Source organism: Thermobia domestica, chromosome 7, assembly GCF_964235325.1.
Source record: "Thermobia domestica chromosome 7, izTheDome1.hap1.1, whole genome shotgun sequence".
NCBI lineage: Eukaryota > Metazoa > Arthropoda > Insecta > Zygentoma > Lepismatidae > Thermobia > Thermobia domestica.
The window spans coordinates 32,402,589-32,422,314 of NC_137460.1; the positions used below are offsets into that span (position 1 = coordinate 32,402,589).

At 35.6% G+C, this 19,726-nt stretch overlaps 1 protein-coding gene across 1 annotated transcript in view; it reads left to right on the forward strand.

Annotated features, from left to right (window-relative positions):
• pot (zona pellucida domain protein papillote) overlaps nt 1-19,726 on the forward strand; it is a 179,145-nt gene that overhangs the window by 51,632 nt on the left and 107,787 nt on the right. Inside the window, exon 2 of the mRNA XM_081764456.1 lies at nt 5,986-6,062. The gene's annotated coding sequence lies outside the window, so the exon portion shown is untranslated. The remainder of the gene's footprint in view (nt 1-5,985; nt 6,063-19,726) is intronic.

Consider the following 19,726-nt stretch of genomic DNA (forward strand, 5'->3'; position numbering starts at 1 on the left):
TCAATTGGCCCTCACACCGCGAGTTGAACGCAAATGGAGATAAAGTAAAAGTCAGTTGTTGGTGCGGACATATCCAACATAGTACCTGGTTGTGGCAGCTCAATTACACCGTGAACTTACATAAGGACAGAGTGAATATGGGACCTCCACAGAGCGTCATAAGGGCGTGTATGCTGTACGAGTTCAAACTGGGGTCAAACGCCGCTGCAGCGGGGCGGAAGATATGCCAGGCCTTTCTTTCCTGAGGGTGTCGTGACTACGCGGACAGTGCAGCTGTGGTCTAACAAGTTTAATGACTTTGATGAAACACTCGAAGACGCACCAGGTGCCGGAAGACCAACACATGTATAAAATGGTCTTCAGGCAGCAATTGAGGCGAACAGTGGCCAAAAATGTGAGGCACTGGGAGTACGATTCAGTGAATGGAAAAACCATTCGGTAGTACCTCCATCAACTTGGGAAGCACTACATGTTCGGTCGATGGATCCCACATGATTTGACTCCGGGCCAAAAGGCAACGCGAGCAGACACCTGTCTGAGGATGGAGCCATTTCTGGACAGGATGTTGGCACGTGATGAGAAGTGGGTCCTGTAAGAAGCTCCACGGTGCCGTCATCATTGGTTAGCATCCAATGAACCGGTTCCAAAACAGCCGAAACCAGCATTGCACCAGAAGAAGGTTCTTCTGTGTGTTTGATGGACTGCTCGCGGCAACGTGCATCGGGAACTGCTACCAGCTGGTCAGACCATCAATGCAACTGTGTGCTGTCAGCAGTTGAGCCGTGTTCAAGAAAAAATCAAAACTCTGGAGCTAGCACTTCTGAATCGCAAAGGGATCCTGTTACAGGACAACGCTAAGCTTCACGTGGCTATTATTACCCAGGACACCATTCTATACTATGCTGGATGGAAAACACTATTGCATCGCCATACTTCCCGGACACTGCACCATCCGTTTATCACCTGTTCTATTCCTTGGACAATCACCTTAGAGGACTCCAGTTTAAATCCCTACCAGAGGTACAAAATGCACTTGATACCTACTTCGCTTCACGGCCTACCAAATTCTACCGCGATGAAATCCATGGCCTTCCATTTCCATAACGTTCAGAAGATCGTCGATGCTGATGGGGACTATCTTCCAGGTACGTCTCAGGTAACCCATCGATGTTCGAAGGTGGCGGGTGAAAAATCCACAGAACTTTCTTGGTTACCTTTATACATATGACTTATTTTTGAACGATATTGTAATTAAAGCAAAAACTTTAAAGTTTAATAGGAGTTAATCACAGTTTTTGGGATGCATCTCAATTCAATAACCATAAACTATCCCTAGACATTGACATAATGATAAATTCCATGGTTGTATACTTAAGTATAAATTTCATCTAAATAGGTGGCATCATCAGCATCATCAATCATAAATATAGTGTCAATATTTGGGTTTAGAGAAATACTAGATTTTTATCCGATTTAACAAAAGAAAAAAAAACTGTTCATGAACATTTACATATATATCCATATCATTATGTTCAGCTGAATAAGATAGTCAAATGTAGCTACTTTCTTTACCACATTCTTTCTTTATATATAACAGTGGTTCTCAAACTTTCCGATAACGCCGACCCTCTGTTCATTCGGAAAGTGATCTGCGAACTCCCTTGCAATGTTATCTGAAATTTCATAGGGTATTGAAAAAATATACTAATTAAAATTACCACTGACAAGAAAAAGATAAAGAAAAATAATGCAATAAGTAAGTAATGCATAATGAAATTTCGTTCATTAGGAAACAATCATGTATCTTTAGCATAAATTACTTATTCTAAAGATACACGATTGTTTCCTAATGAACGAAATTTCAATTGAAAATACAGTAAGTTTCAAGACTGAAAATCAATGTCTTTCTTTATTTTCTTGTTCTAAAGAAATCCACTTGATAAACGATGTTCTCAAAGGTGGGATCACTAATGTGAGGAATGAAATTCTTTATGTTTCTCCATTATTGCATTGAAATGCGGAATAAGTTTTGTCACCATCAATGTAAGATTCGATTCCACATTTAGACAATTTCGCTTTCATGTTTTAATACTGCAAAGAACAGAAAAGGTCTGCTCACATAAATAAGTGGTAGGGAAAGACATCAAAGGTTGCAATGTTTTTTATAGACAGCTCCTCATAGTCACAACGCACACGCAACCAAAAGCTACCAAGTTCATTTTCTTTGAAAACGGTTTACCATCAAGTATCGCACGATAGTTTCAATAGCTATTCTTGTTATGTATTAGAGAAATGCATACCTTGTACAGTATATCCGGGATTTCTACATTAGTGAAAGGATTTTTAATCCAACCATTACCAGGTTGTGGGACAGGGAAATATTCTCGAAAACTTGCAGCTAATGCTCTCAAGTGTCCTACAAGTGTTTTGTGCCTTTCAGCAGAGTGTTTTTCACCTGAAGCCTGAATGAAATCCTTGCGCACTGGAAATGATGAATAGTTATTGTTTTGTACTCGTACTGCTCACAGCTACAGTTTCTTAATCTTAAGAGTCTTCATCCCGGCGAAATTAAAATACCGCTAATTTTACAGTAATTATGTGACATCTTCAAATAGATAAAAGATAATTGAAATATGGAACAAGAGCGCCCTAGACAATATTATTTTGCGTGAGGTACCGTTATCACAAGTCACCTAGTGGCTTTCCGTTTTCAGCTGTTTAGAAACGCGAAAATAAATGCCGATTTTCAAACTGGCTCGAAATCGAAAGCAGATAAGTGAGTCGTGATAACGGTTTCTCATGTAAAATAATATTGTCTAGGGTGCTCTTGTTCCACATTTTGATTATCTTTTATCTATTTGAAGATATCACATAATTACTGTAAAATTAGCGGTATTTTAATTTCGCCGGGATGAAGACTCTTAAAAATATTTCTTGTATAACAGCTGTAAGTTCTATTTTATTACAACACATTTCAATTTTTAGGTGTCGCGGATCTCACTTTGTAAACCACTGATATAGAAGATATACGAGTAGATATGTATATATTTTTAACAGAATCCATTAAGGAACAAACACATGTTAGGTTCTTCGGAAAAAAAAAGTGACCTCAATTCCCAACTTCCATCTGGTGTTATTCTTCAAGTGAGAAAAATCTACTGCATGATGGTATATCGATCGATTATGTTGTATAACAGGGAGTTGTATATTACAAAGATACTTTATATTTCAACTCGTACCTCTCAATACAAAGACACTTATATAAGAACACTAAACACCTGTTACATATATATCACATGTTATGGGTACCTGTAATTTCCTTGCATTTTAGCTGTGAGCCCACATGGTGCGTTTCTGTTTTATAAGCACCTGCACAAATTATTATTATTATTATTGCTATTTTAATATTTGGCTCAACTTTTACCATACCCAGCTTATAGTTTTAGAAGAAAACCTAATTTTTAATCCATGCACTTCTACGTTTGCAATCTGTTCCTTTTTTTTTTTTTTTTTTAATGACAGACTTTTCGTGTCTAATATTTTCTTAGATGCGTGACTAAGTGTGGGTGGCCTTTGATGCTCATATATGATTTAAAACCCAACACACAAACACCAAAATAAACATCGTCGTTAACTTGTTTTTCTTATTTGAACGAATAGAAAAAGTATAATAATAATAATAATATAAAGATTTAATACAGATAAAGAACTACATAATTTATACGGTTTACCCAACATTGTTAGGGTCGTCAAGTCTAGGAGGGTTAGATGGGCAGGTCATGTAGCTAGAATGGAAGAAAGTAGAGACGCTTTCAAAGTCTTGACTGGAAGACCAATCGGAAAACGACCATTAGGAAGACCTAGGTGCAGATGGGAGGACAATATTAAGATGGATCTTGCATAGATTGGAATACACAGTAGAAACTGGATGCAGTTAGTTAAGGATAGAAGTCAGTGGAGAGCTTTTGTGAACGCGGCATTGAACCTCCGGGTTCCATAGGCCATAGAGTGAGTTAGTTAGTTAGTTATAAAGTCTTAATTTCAATATTTTTAGAATTATACAATTAAAGAAATAATGTTATAAATGGCGACTCTTATCACTGTTCTTTGAAAAGTTTATATCATTTTTTTCATATTTTACTTTCAAACTACTGGAAATAACAATCAAATATGCTGTTACGATTCTATGCATAATGGAACATAGCGTAGGATTGTATAAACTTATCCTCTGGAGAGAAGAGTCTTTTCAAGAATTTCTTCATTATGTAACATTATGAAAAAAAATGTTCTAAAACATCAAATCACCATTAGAATATAAACGTGAATTATAAAATATGAAAATGTGAAATTACGCTGTAAAATATAAAAATATAGTGTATAATATGAAGAAAATATGAAACATGTCTGAAAATCATACGAAAATAATCTTATGAATGAAAGAAATGAAAGTGTCTATCTTATATAAATGAAAGTGACTATGTGACTTATTAACTCTTGAATCACCTGACTGATCTCGATCAAATTTTCATCATACATGAGGTTCAGTCCTGGGATAGTTTCTTTCATTTCACTTTGACAATGAAACATAAGGGAGGGGTAGAAACAAAAATTATCGAAAATGACCGATATTAGTGCCGAATCCACAGTTTTGGGGGTCACTGAGACGAACAGTGACACTTCCGATGCCGTTTAAATCCAAATTCACCCCTTTATGTTCAAAATGAAACGTATTCTTCCCCTGCAAAGGACGGGTATTCCGCTAGTACATTGTAAAATTGAATGGGAAAATATGAATCCTTTTGAAACAGTTGACTAAAATACTGCATCATTTATCAAAGTATCTTCATTAACGACTAAGGGGGAACGAGAAATATGTTAGTTTATATTTATAACGTCACATCTAAGATAATATTTTAGTTTATTTTCATTTTACTTATTTGTGTATACATAACAGGACCACGTACATGTTCATTGTGTATCAAATTATTTGTATAAAAGATCTTTCATGTCAGATAATATTGTTGGATGGATAACATAGTTATGTGCATATAATTTTTAAACATATAAAATTTGTTAACAATAGAATCGTTTGCAGGCCATTCCCGGAAGAATATTCGGTCGAAATTTTCAAAATCACCATAAATCTGAAATTTCATAGTTGTCACTCTTTCCTAGACATGGCAACAGATTGTCACAAGACAAAAATGAAGATACATTACGATACGTTCTAATAAAGTACATTTTATTGCGCAGTGACAGTTAAAAAGAACTGTAAAAAAATGTTCCAAACCTTGTAACTTGAAGAAATATTTGAGTTTCCATAGAGAACTTTCTAAAGAGTTGCTAGCATACAAATCCACCGTTGAAATCACTTCGGATGAGATTTCTGTACATTATTTTTTATTTTTTTTAAAAGAAACTTTCCAAAATAATGGAAATACAAAATAAGCTATGAAATGACGGTGGTTCAGTGGCAGAGTATTCACCTCTGGTGCATGGGGCCCCTGGTTCGATCCCAACTCGCACCATGTGAACTTTGTGCTGGACAAACACTGGGTTTCCTCGGGGTTCTCCCATTTCCTCCCACTTTCTTCATTCCACCACTTCATTCAATTCTCATCATCACCGTCCCCTTTAACCTAATCGGCATAAACGTGGGACGTAAAATTCAAAGATTTCATTTCATTTTTAATAATTGTGAGACACTGATTTAAAAATCTCAAGATTTTTGTAAAAAAATGGATCAAAATTATTAAGTGCACCTTTGTTCATGTACAAATGCAATGTTAGTATAGACTAAAATTGATAGTTTCCATAGAGTTATTTCCTTCAAGAACTTTTTCAGTGGTATAAAATGTAATTGAAAATAAGTTTGTATGAGTACAACAAACTATTCATTTCATGTACAGTAGTTACTAGATAACAGCGGCATTTGGTCTAACATTATGATAAAAGTAATGATATTTTGTTTTCGTTATCTTACAGGATACCAGCTATAAAAAATGTGATATCATTCTTTTTTTGGCATCGACATACGTGTGGAAGGAACTTAAAATATCAAGGTATGTTATTGTGTTTTTTTCTATTTAAATTTGAAGATGAAATAAAATACTTCACTGTTCTCAGTATATATACTAATACTTCTTCGTTTCTATTTGTAGAAAGTGATTCTGCAAGGTGTGGTCTAGATTAGTGTATCACTGTTGCACCTGTTACCAGTTTAGTGACTGTTTCAACATTCGTGTCTTCCAGTTTACACTACAATTTTCATTCCATGTTCTTTCTTCTTTGTTATCCTATCCATCTCATTTCTTTTATCTTTATTCTCTGCTGATAGCTCTCTTATCTTGTCTATTTTCCTTTATGCTTACATCTTTCTTCTTTTTATTCAGTATAATCTGATGTTTTTTGTTTTCTTGTTTTTTCTTCTCTTCATTCTTCAGTTGTTACCTTTTACATTTTTCCTTTATTCTCTTCTTCGATATTTCTCTTGTATTTCTATAACTTTTCTTTTGTTCTATTCTTCTCTTGGTTGTCTCTTGTTTTAGTCTGTTCTTTCCTCTCTTTTACATCTTCTATGTTTGCTTTTTCTCTTGTATTGTTTTTCTTCCCTTCTCGTCACTCTCTCACGCACTCTACTTTCTATTTTTTCTTTTCCCATAAAATTTCTCTTCTTTTCTTAATTTCCCAGTTTTCTTGTTTTATTTTCTTCCGTTTCTGGATTTCGTTTTTTCTTTTATTCCTTTCTCTTATTTTCTCTTATAGTTTCCTATTTTCTTTGCTCTTCTTCCTTTCCCATACTGTATATTCTTTTATATTATGTTTCATTCTTTTTCTTAGCCTATTTCTCCATTTCTTTCTATTTTTTCTATTTTTTTTTATATGTTTCCCTATTTCTAACTGTTTCTAATCCTACATTTAAGGCTGCAGACTACTAAATATTTTTGAATAACTAGTATTTTTTCTTTTGCCCGTTTTTCGTAAGTGGAAAGAGGTAATAAAATGAAACTTACCACAATAATAGATAATGTTATTCTACACCCGAAAATACAAATCGGAAGAATTTTCAGTGTTGCCATCTATAGAAATTACAGTGTGACCAGAATTTGAATTACTCAAAAATCTAGGTAAAGGCAGTAACTAGAAAAATGAACTCAACGGTAATTGATGACTTATCATGCTGCCTATGTTCTTTGTTTATTACTTTTTAAATAATATTTATATTGATTTTATGAACCTTACATAAATTATTACAAAATAAATAAGTTATTACAAAATAAATAGAAATATTATTTAAAAAGTAGTAAACAAGGAACATAGGCAGCATGATAAGTCATCAATTACCCTTGAGTTCATTTTTCTAGTCGCTGCCTTTACCTAGATTTTTGAGTAATTCAAATTCTGGTCACACTGTAATTTCTATAGATGGCAACACTGAAAATTCTTCCGATTTGTATTTTCGGGTGTAGAATAACATTATCTATTATTGTGGTAAGTTTCATTTTATTACCTCTTTCCACTTACGAAAAACGGGCAAAAGAAAAAGCATTAGTTTTTCAAAGCACATTAATTCATTTGTTCCATGTACGCTACTCTTTTTTCATGTTTCGTACTCTTTCCTATTTTTACTCACTTTTTTCTCCATAGGGAACACTATTGCTGTTTACACTGAGCAATGAGTCTTACAATTTGATCTAGAATAAATGCAAAATGACATTGAAAAATTACATTAAATACCTAAATATCATTATTGTTATGTATCCATAGACAAAATTACAGGGGAGCAATCCCTTCTCCAGAACACTTTTGGCCTCATAGAACATAGAACATAGTTGATTGTTTGTAGAAGTACAGCTTCCCTTCTCAGCACCGAGGTTATATGAGACATGGACTTGCAGTTTAAAGTGGAATTGGTGCCAGCGTAATGGGTACAAGTTCTTATGCTCTCCCGCCGGGAATGGAACCCGGGATCAAGTACATCAAAGGCGCGCACACTAGCCATTAGACCAGCTGGGAAGGTAAACTTCTTTATGTTTAATAAATTGAATAAACTATACGTACACTTCTAAAATTGTAAATAATAAATAGTATATTTCTTTTTTTTAACATGGAGGAAGAAAAATGACTATATATCTTGTATACACTTCCGCCATTCAGTAGCCTTGAGAGTTTATTTTATATATATATAGAAAAAGAAGAAGAAGCCCATATGGTCTGTAGGTTATATACTTGGTTCAAGCCACTTGCCTATCTGGCTAATTAAGAATGAACGACGGCCTTGCAATGAACAGAAAAAAAAATACCTTTTTTTTTCTTTCTTGCTGCATACCGTTAAGGCCAACACATTACCATTACGCAAACCAGAAAGAAAGACTACCAGTACCCCATCTTTTCCATTGTTCATCATTCTCTACTGTGTTTTCGGTTACTTTAGAAGCTTAGACACTTGTGTAGTGTTGCCAATACATTAACACGTTTCCTCACCAGATCAAAGACTTAAATCCGTCAAACTATTACTGGGAAAGTTTTAAACGTCATTTGAATCTCCACCACATAGGACCATGAAAAGCAAAAAGGGCACTTTTTTTTTCATGAAGTAATGTGAATATAGTTGTAGTTGTCAGGGGCGTAAATAAGGGCCCCGCAGACCCCGCATTGCGGGGGGCCCCAAGCCATCAGGGGGCCCACAAATTGTGAAGCGAGACAGAAAAGGGGCCCCAATCCACGCTGTCTGCGGGAGGGCCCTTAAGTAAAGTGAAATCTACTACAGCTAAAACTTAAGAGATAGATCAAATAGGTTCGGTATGTTTACTGTTGCTTCGTCGAAAACAGAACAAATCGTTGAGTAAGACTTAACAAGAATTTTAGGAAACCAAAAAATGGATCAAAAGATTGCGATCTTGGACAATAATTAGTTTTTGGCTCAGGGGCCACAAAACTTTCGAACGGCCCCTAAATCGAGTTTTCGTATTTTCTACTAAATATGTACACTCATGTCCAAAAATATTGTCGCATATCTATAAATATATTGTTGTAGGTAGGGATGCGCTCGAGTCGAGTCGAGACAGAATTTTCCTGACAAAATTCGAGTCGAGACACAGCTCTTCCAATAGAAAAATATGTATTTTTCGAGTCGAGACCACTTTTACAGCACATTTTCGAGACGAGACAGACTCAAATCTTGTCTCGTGCGCATCCCTAGTTGTAGGAATATAATTTGATAACGAATTCGCCCGGTATTTCTTATAATGTTAGTATGTGTATAATCGGCAAACACATGTATGAGGAAAATTTCATGTCAAAAGAGCAGTAAATAAGAACAATAAAACAAAAATAAAACGTTCTGGTCCATTTAGCAACATTTTGTTTTACTCTTTCTAATTTTCGTATTTATAATTCTTTTCCTATGAAATTTACCATAAATATACATTTTCCGATTATACACATAGTAGCAGTATTAAAATTATCCCGCAAAATCATTATCCAATTATATTCTTACAAGAAGGCAGTTATAGATATGCGACAATCATTTTGGACATGAGTGTACATCATACTGAGTTAAGTGATAGTTTGGGTTTGGCTACACTACATATAGTGCTCCAGATATAAGACTACAAGAAAATTTTTGACTGAAATATATTGGCTCTTTTGATTAAAAAAAAAAAAAGACACATTTCTATTAAGTGATTCTCAACCTGTTAAATTTTCTCACTAGCGACCAGATTGAACATTTCCCCACTAAAGAGCATTCAAAAACAGACATTTAGTGAAAAAACAGTAAATTGACAACGCTGCACTTGTGAAAAAAAAACTACAAAAGTGAAAAAAGACTTAACTCTCGCTAAATAGATAAAAGAGAAATGGCCGTGGAAAAAGTTGTTTTGCTAATTTCTTTCCTAAGATAATGACATATAACCTTCCTTACTGTATTCCAAAGACCTTTGCTAACTTTCTGTTAGCAAAGGAAGATGTGTTACTTTTGCTAACTCACCTTACGTTAGAATATACCAAACCACTCTTACTGCATCTCTTTATAATTTTTTAACGTTATTCGCTAAAAAGCTTCTTTCAAGAGGACAATTTTTAGCCGTGAAATTTTGTTATCATAATTTTTATCTTGTTATTGTTGTGGTTTTAATCAAGTGACGAGGACAAATATTTATAATTTTTTTTAAAAAAAAAGATGACTATTTTTTAGGACAAGACCTTGTAATTGTCAACATACCTCTTATAATGTATACATATTTTACGAATATATAAATATTTATTTTTATCTTCCATATATCAGTTATAACGTAGATGTTTGTTTTCCCTGTTTAGTATGCTAAGTCATATCTTCCATTTTATACAAACAACAAAAGGAAATAAATAAAAAGAAAAGAAAAGAAATGGAAATTGTCATTCAGAGAATATATTTGTCACCGGAGAGACTACGTAATATGTCCTTCTGAAGAATTTGCTTAACAATGGTGACAGCCAGCCAGCCTTGTTTCAATTTCATTTCTATTTTTGTTTTTCGTTTTTCATGGAACTGCGCCTACGTGTTGTCCTAAATCCCTCCCCATTCTCCAACCTCCCCCTATTCTCTTTCTCACTTCTTATTATAATGAGGAGAAAAAGTGTTTGTTAATTTGTGATAAACTCAAAATCTTATTGATTGAAGTGTAGGGTTATTATATGACAGAATAAAAAAAAAACAATTTATATCTATCGAAAAAATCCCTTGCTAAAATAGCAAGAAAATATACTATATACAGGGTGTTAGAAAAATGTGTCACGATATTTTGTGAATGGATTCTTCACATCAAAATAAGAAAAAAAGTTTATATGTACCTGTGTTCAAAAGTGGATAGTTTTGGAGATATAGGGTATGAAAATATGTTATAAGTGCATTTTAGAAGTTCATAGCTCCACTACTATGGGACCTATCATAGTCAGATCAAGACATCACTGAGAAACCAGTATGTAAACTATCCAAATATCCATGTTTAAGAATGCTCCAGTACTTATACACCAATTTTTAGAGAGGTAAGTGGAAAGTGATCAAGTACTCCCAAACAGTCTCTCCAAAAAGGTTTGTACAAGTACCAGACGTTCTCAAAGATGGATATTTGGATAGTTCACATACTACAAAGTACACTGAGAAAAAAAATTGTAGGTGGCGTACTTAAAAAGATAGGTTACATGCGTAATTCCTGTAGTTTTTGGACTTAACGTACAGAAGACGTATAACTGAAAACGCATGTTTTATAATACTTTCTATATAAGTGTTCCATCTGTACGTACTTTCCATATGAAACAATATACGCGGTCAGGATCTCACATACAAATGGACGTATATAACATATAGCTGACGAAGGTAACATAACTATATGCATGTGATATATGGAAAACTGTTAGATGTCAGACATCCTGCAACGGCATGATATAACATCCAAGGGCAGTACCTACCTAGCATACGGGTAACTTACGCTCCGTACTGATTTCTGTAGTAAGCAAGAGGATACCATATATTTGTACAATATACCGCTGTCCGGAGAACGGATTTTTCTCAGTGTAGTTGCTCAGTGATGTCTTGACTCGACTAAGGTCAGTCCCATAGTAGTGCAGCTATGAACTTTTAAAGTACACTTATACCACATTTTCATACCCTGTATAATTAAAATTTACGATGCTGGTTACGTTAATATTAAGATTCTATCTTCCACATTTACCTAGGTACAGCTGGACATGTTACATTTCCTTGGAAATTGAACATTGCAACTATATTCTCATTTACAATATGTACAAACTCACATGAATCTTAAAGTTGAAGCAGTTGTTTATACCCAACACAAAGAGGGTATTTCTTCGTTTCCCTAAGGAGCGCGGTGGCTCAGTGGTAGAGCGTTCACCTCCGGGGCTTGGGGTCCCTGGTTCGATCCCAGCTCGCGCCGTGTGGACTTTGTTGTGGACAAACACCGTGCTCGTGGGTTTTCTCGGGGTTCTCCCGTTTCCTTCCACTTTCTTCCTTCCACCATTTCACTCATCTCTCATCATCACCGTCTCCTTTAGCCTAACCGGCATAACCGTGGGACGTAAAACTTAAAGATTTCGTTTAATTTTTCTTCGTTTCCCTAAAGCCCCGCCCATAAAACCTCTTAGGATACGAAAAAGAGGACATGTAAAGATACAGAAGAATGTCTGGAAAGTATTCTTACTAACGTGCCGGCTGGCATAGTCAAGCGAATTATGGTATTAATTCATTGGTGATTGCAAGACCTGTTTGTCGCTGGTTCGAATCTCGAATTACACATTTTGTCCTCTTACGTTCAGTTCCTTCTAATTTCTCGTCTTTTATTTTCCTTTAGTGTAAAGGCCAGAATCGTGGGCCATAGAAATAAAGTGTTGAATAAGGTAAAATGATTTCGTGTTATAGCACAACACTCCCACAAGACATTCTATACGTCCTACACTTGTTCTGAGAAGTACAGGTTCGCAGTACAAACTTTCCGGCGAACAAAGTGTCCTCATCCCGGCGAAATTAAAATACCGCTAGTTTTACAGTAATTATGTATATCTTCAAATAGATAAAAGATAATCGAAATGTGGAACAAGAGCGCCGTAGACAATATTTTACATGAGAAACCGTTATCACGACTCACTTATCTGCTTTCGATTTCGAGCCATTTTGAAAATCGGCATTTATTTTCGCGTTTCTAAACAGCTGAAAACGGAAAGCCACTAGGTGACTTGTGATAACGGTACCTCACGCAAAATAATATTGTCTAGGGCGCTCTTGTTCCATATTTCAATTATCTTTTATCTATTTGAAGATATCACATAATTACTGTAAAATTAGCGGTATTTTAATTTCGCCGGGATGAAGACTCTTAAGGATAATGAAAATATTCATGATATTTCCTCTTGATTTTAATGAGACGTGCCTGTCATGGGGCAATGTTCAATAGTAGTCCTGAGATGCTTCAAAATGCTCAGACAATTCATAGAAACCCTGCGGGACAATGAGCTGATATCTAGATTTCTATAGGATGTACTTCGGACGTCAGGGGCACGGTGGCTCGGTGATGGTGTGCTTACCTCTCGTTTGTGGGTCCCTGGTTCGATCTGCGGCCAAGAAAGTTTGTGATAGACAACATCATGGCCGAGGGCTTTCTCAGGGTACTTCTATTTCCTCCCACACTCTCATTCCACCGATTCTTTCATCATCATCATCCACTTGCCTTACTCATCCATCTCCCTAAGCCTGACCGGACGTTCACTTCCAAAAATTAAAGAGTCCCATGGGTATCCCAATATTCTGGGAGAGGCGTCCATTTTGCCTTCACGGAGCTAGGGTTTTTAGTTGACTCGAACTCTTCTGACGGTAGTCACTTTGATTTGACTCCTTCTGATACGGTCCTTTTTGACTCCGATCTATTTTTTTTTCAGGTTATTGTGATTTTTGCCGTTACAGAATTATTTCCTTTTCTTCGTCCTTTTGTAAACTCTGTCTTTTCCCGCTTATGCAGAGTCGACAGTTTTGATGATTCGTTCCCAAACACAATCGTCTATTAACTCTTTTATTTTTTTTCTAAGTCCATTGTCAAACAATCTATACACCTTCTTTGTGGGTTTCTTCCTATCTTCCCTTCTACTTTCATCTTCCTTAGTCTCATGAAGACATAATCATTATTTCTTCTCATAACATGACCATACCACTGTAATCTTCTCTTTTGTATTTTCTTCTCAATATCTGTCACTTTAACTCTGTCTCGCTTTCTTTCGTTTCTGATCTTGTCCAACTTGGTATCAACACACATCCAGCCAATCATTTTCATTTCCTCCACATCTAGTTTCATTTGTTGCGCCTTCTTCTTTCCCCGAGTTTCTGTTCTGTACTGAATTGCGGATCTCACTAGATCCTAGCTTTTCTTTTACCTTGGCACTTATCTTTTTTTTTTTTTTTTTTACCAAAAAGAATACCTGAGATTTCTTTGTAGTCCATTCATCCTACCTTCTGTTCTCTATTTCAGCATCTAAACTCTTATTCTTATTCATAGTGAAACCTTTATATATACCGGTACTCTATCATAAGGTTAACTAACTCTATGGCTTATGGAACCCGGAGATTCAATGCCGCAATTCACAAAAGCTCTCCATTGACTTCTATCCTTAGCCATCTGGAAACACTTTCTACTTTGTATTACTATTTCTTCCAGATCCATCTTAATATTGTCCTCCCATCTGTGCCTAGGTCTCCCTAATGGTCGTTTCCAGACTGGATATCCAGTTAAAACTTTGAAAATGTTCCTACTTTCTTCCATCCTTGCTACATGACCTGCTCACCTGAGCCTCCTAAATTTGATAACCCTAACAATGTTAGGTAAACAGTATAAATTATGTAGTTCCTCGTTATGAAGTTTCCGCCATTCCTCATTCCCGTTTCTCTTGGGTCCGAATATTCGTCTCAGGATCTTGTTCTCAAATACTTTCTGTCTGCGTTCTTCCCTCAGAGTAAGCGACCATGTTTCACAACCATACAGGACAACAGGCATGATTATCGTTTTATATATTTTAAACTTCAAATTTCTCGATATGATTCGCGACGACAAAAGATTTTGAACTGAATAATAACATGCATTCTGCTTTTAGTCGATATTTAATTTCTTCGTGAATATGGTTTTGGTCTGTTAATATTGATCCTAGGTATTTGAAAGTATTCACTTTATCGAAAGTATTATTTGATATTTTAAGGCATCTATAATTTGCCGTATTACGATCCCGACGAACTTCCATGTATTTAGTTTTTCCTGCATTTACTTCTAAACCCATGTCCCTGCAAGCTCTTAATAAGACCTCTGCATTTCTTTCTATTGTTTTCATATCACCCCCTATTAAATTTACATCATCAGTACATGCTATGACCTGGTGAATACCATTCAGCTCTAGGCCTTGATTGCTGTCTTTAATTTTCCTTATAGCGTACTCCAGGACAAAGTTGAATAATAATGGTAACAACGCATGTCCTTGTTTCAGGACATTCTCGACGTGAAAGCTCGTGGACAAAAATTCTCCTACCCGGACTTTACTTTGGGATTCATTTAAGCATATTCTAATTAATGTAATTAGGTTTTTCGGTATTCCAAATTCTGTAAGCTTGTTGTACAGTGTTTCTTTCCTGACCGCGTCGTAAGTCTCTCTAAAATCAATAATTGATGTTCCACTTCTTTTCGAGTATTTGTCGAATGATAAATATTTGGTTGATAGTTGGTCGTTTCGTCTAAATCCTCTATCCTAAGGTTACTAAAATTATTCCATTTTAAAAGCAATAACATAAATGAGAACGAATACACAGAGGCGAACCGTAAGACAAAATCCCAGTAGCAGGCACAATTTAAGGCAATTCCAAGCAAACACAAAGAAATGTGAATAATTCAGAGAATTTTTATAGAGTAATCATGGAGGTACGTGGAACACGCAATGCAATCATACATAACTCAGGGGTTTATTCCAGAAAGAGAAAAAGACACAGAAACAAATACACAGGACAATGGGATGTGGTGGAAAATAGGACATGATGTTTTAAGAAGTACTTTGAGAATCATTTGAGTCATGGAATTCTTGTTAAGAAAAATTGAGAAGTAGGCGGAGAAGAAAGCGAAATAAATTTCTGAAAAAGAAAAGAAAAATCAAATGAAAGAGAAAGAAAGAAAAACAACCAGAGAAAGATGTTATGTAAACCCTGAAGTTGAATAGAATATTTGAGAAGCATAAAGAAGGAAACAACACACCGCACAAAGCAATTAGACTGTGTGTGTTAAGATTACAGTAAGAAAGAATTTTTAAGACAAAAAAACTTTCACTTGTTTTTCTTCTTCCTCCAGCTCTTGGGTGGAGTCTTCTCCTCCTTCTTCTTCTTCTTTTATTATTTATCCTTCACAGTGTGGGTATATTCTGTGGGCGGTGACATACGGTATGACTCTTGTGTTGAAGTAAGAGATTACTAAATGAGCCAGGCGCAAACAGAACAGCCTAACAGTCAAGTGTTGGTCTTACTCAGATTGTTTCTAAGAACACACACAATACTGTATTGCATAACATAAATGTAGTATAATTTTGTTATTTAGTAATGATAATATTATTGCCATCCTATATTGATGAATACTCATAGTGCTATTGCAATTGGAGTACTTTGAGTTCAAGGGTATTTAATTCCCTTCTACAGAGACATTCATATTAAAACTATGTTTGGTCATACATTGGCCTACTGCTGAAGTTGCCTCCCTACCTGAAACGCTATAGAAATCTTTTTAAGTTTTACGTCCCACGGTTATGCCGGTTAGGCTAAAGGAGACGGTGATGATGAGAGATGAGTGAAATGGTGGAATGAAGAAAGTGGGAGGAAACGGGAGAACCCCGAGAAAACCCACGAGCACGGTGTTTGTCCACCACAAAGTTCACTTGGCGGGGGTGAAACGCTATAGAGTTTTGATTTATTAGTAGAAGTAGTAGTAATAGCAGGCCCGTATTTATATATTGTTCGCCCCTGTGCTCTAAATAATTTGCCGCCCCAGCACAAAATTTTCCGCCTCCCCCATCCCGAAAACAACCAATACTAGAGTTGAGTTCACAGTTTTGGGGGTCTCTGAGATGAACAGTGAAAATTTTAATCCAATTCTTCTTCAATGTCATACTCAGGGCCGGATTTTCCAATAGACCCGGTATGCCCGGGCCTATGGGCGCAAGCTCCCAGGGGGCGCACGGCCGAGAGAAAAAAAAATAAAAAATATCTAGAAATAAAAATAAATAGCCATAATTTAACATATTTTTTGAATTGATTTTAAAAAAATCAGGCTAATAAAGCACTCTGATTTTGAAGTTCATTGGAACAAATAATTGTTGGTAAAGTTCACCAATCTTTTGTTAATACATTAACGGTAGTTTATTAAGCCCAGAACCAAGTAAATTCCTCAAAAAACTTGCAATGATAAGATTGCATCGTGGAGTGGTGTTTAAGCAATTAACATATAGGCCTGATATAATTTTTTAATAAAGGTTTTTAGGAAAGTAACTTTAACCAGACTAGAGGGCGGAAAAATTATTGGGCCTAGGGGCGTCAAAATGCTAAATCCGGCCCTGGCCATACTTCACTTCCCAGGGAGGGGGTGACATTGTAAAAGTAATCGAAAACGACAGATATTAGTGTTGAATTCATAGCTTTCAAGGTAGCTGAATTTAACGGTATCCGTTTTTGTGATGTTCAAGTTTATCTTCACCCTTTGCAGTGGGGGTAGGAGAGAGTGACTTTTTAAAATATTCAGATATGCTAGCTAATTATTAACTACTGTGATTAGAGCGAATCAAACACACTAACATATTTTCTCGCGCGTACGCGGGACTCTGTGGGTTGCTTGTTTTAAATATTACTTTATTGGGAATCTTTTTTAAAAAATCAAAAATGTTTACCGCCTCCTGAATTCTGCCGCCCTGTGGTCGAGCACAGAATACAACTTACGTAAATACGGGCCTCAGTAATAGGCGTTGCCCCTGAGACGATAGGTTTTTCGTCTCGTCTCGAAAACGCACCACGAGTCGAGATGAGTACTCTTTGCGTGTCACATGTGATTCACTCTATAAACCCCCTATTAAAACTATAAATTGATAAAGTGATTGTACGAACACAGTGACGATCATTTATCAACATTTATCAAGAGCGCTAGTTATTACATAATATACTCCAATAATAAATATGACCTAAATGTTGTTACGTCACACCCTTGTGACGCGAAAGAATTCTGATAACTTCTAGATTAAGAAGAAAATCATGGCATTATATACAAATTTACGAAACAAAACTAGAAGAAATTCGAGACGAGACAAGTAGGAATTCTTCGAAAATCGAGACGAGACGAGCATTTGACGAAAATGAGATGAGAAACTGTTATTTCTCGTCTCGTCTCGTCTCGTGTCATGGGGAATCCAAACTGTGAAAAATACCATAATTTAGCATCACCTAAAAGGTTATGAACTACGACAAGTGTATTAAAGTGAATAAAATTAACAAAGATATGTGAAGAACCATGTAATTATCGCAAACATTTGCAACAAAACATTTAAATTAATTTATTAATACGTCTTAATACTATAAGATTATACTCTTAACCATCTTATTACGTTCAGGTCGATAATATTTATTACTACGTTTAAATATTTATTAATGACTTACTTGCCAGTATTTATTAATTCTGTATACTTTTTTGTTGATTTTGTACACTTTAGTCTATAAATCGGAAGATTTTCCTTTTATGTGCCGCACAATACTTTTACGTATTAAGATTGCCAACAGGTTTCCCGTTTAGTGTTTTGCACGAATGAAAGAAACTAAAATTTATCTCACTGCAGATCTAGGAAGAACAAATTATATGTTTCTCCCCGTTACAAGTGTTATGCTTAAAAAAAGAGTTAAACAAATGATCCATTATGATATATTTGATAAGCAGATATATAAGATTTAAGAGTATATGTGCGTTTGTACTCAAAGTTACAGCTTATTACGGAAATTCACTATCTTTTTATTTTATTTTTTTAACTTTCGAGAAAGTTATTCCTTTTTAACTTTTCCTTCTATAACGGTGAAGCACCTTCTCTAAACTTTTACGAAATCTTAACAGGTTTAAAAATCTGCTGGAAGTACAGTTAGCAACTTGTTTTGTACGAATTATGAATTTTTAGCAGCCATAAAAAAGTTTTTGCTAAAAGAACTTCACCGGTTGTGGAAGAAAAAAGAAATGCATTGTTAAGCAATTTCCAGTTGTGTGTGGAAATTAGCTTTATCAGAACATTACTTACAACTAAATATGTAGTTTTACGTGGTACAATAAGTAATTTCTTTGTTACTTCGCTTTTTCTGCTAATGTTTCTTTATGCTTCTCTTTTTCTTTTAAATATAATTCATCTTTCGAAGTTTTCAAGAGTGCGCCGGTTAGATACTCATGTGATCCAGTTCTATGAGAGTATGCTTTGAACCATTTTATTACGCTCAGTTCGATGTCCAGTTGTATGAGAGCAGCACAGTAACTTCGATTTTTTTCTGGGGGGAAAGCATTAATACGCGTATTTGGGCCCCCTAGAAAAAGTTGTTTTTCTAATTCTTGGGCCCCCTCTTTCCATCTTTCTCTTACTCTTTATTCCACCCCCTGGATGTGGGACCTCCCGCACGGCAAGATCTGCGGGGCTGTTAGTTACGCCTCTAGGTCCCTTCCATACATGACAAATTAATTAACAGGACAATATTGACAAATCTCAAAGCCATAGGAATAAATATTATTTCTAGGGCCCCTAATAGTAGACATTTTTTTTTTACTGAAATAGGTCCACGACTCATTTTTATTTTATTTACCTTTTCTGTGCTATTTTGTTTATGTAATATAGTGAGCCTGTTTCATACTTTATTTATAATTTCATGTTCGTATCGTATATGTAGTAGGAAAATTTTGTCTTAGCGTATGGCTATTTGAGAATGCGTTACCACCAGCAGGGAACGCGGTCAAAGTGGCTACTCGGTAGTTTTACTTTTGCCAGAGTTATAAATCATACTGTGAGCCAGTTAGGGTTTCCGGGTCTTTTTGCCAGGTCCAGGTCTATACTAGCAGAGTTCCAATACTCTGCACAAAGCATCTTCCAAGCAGCTGTTTCTTTCTAAAATCCCCTTGCCTGGCAACATGTCTTTCCTTTTTGTTCTTCC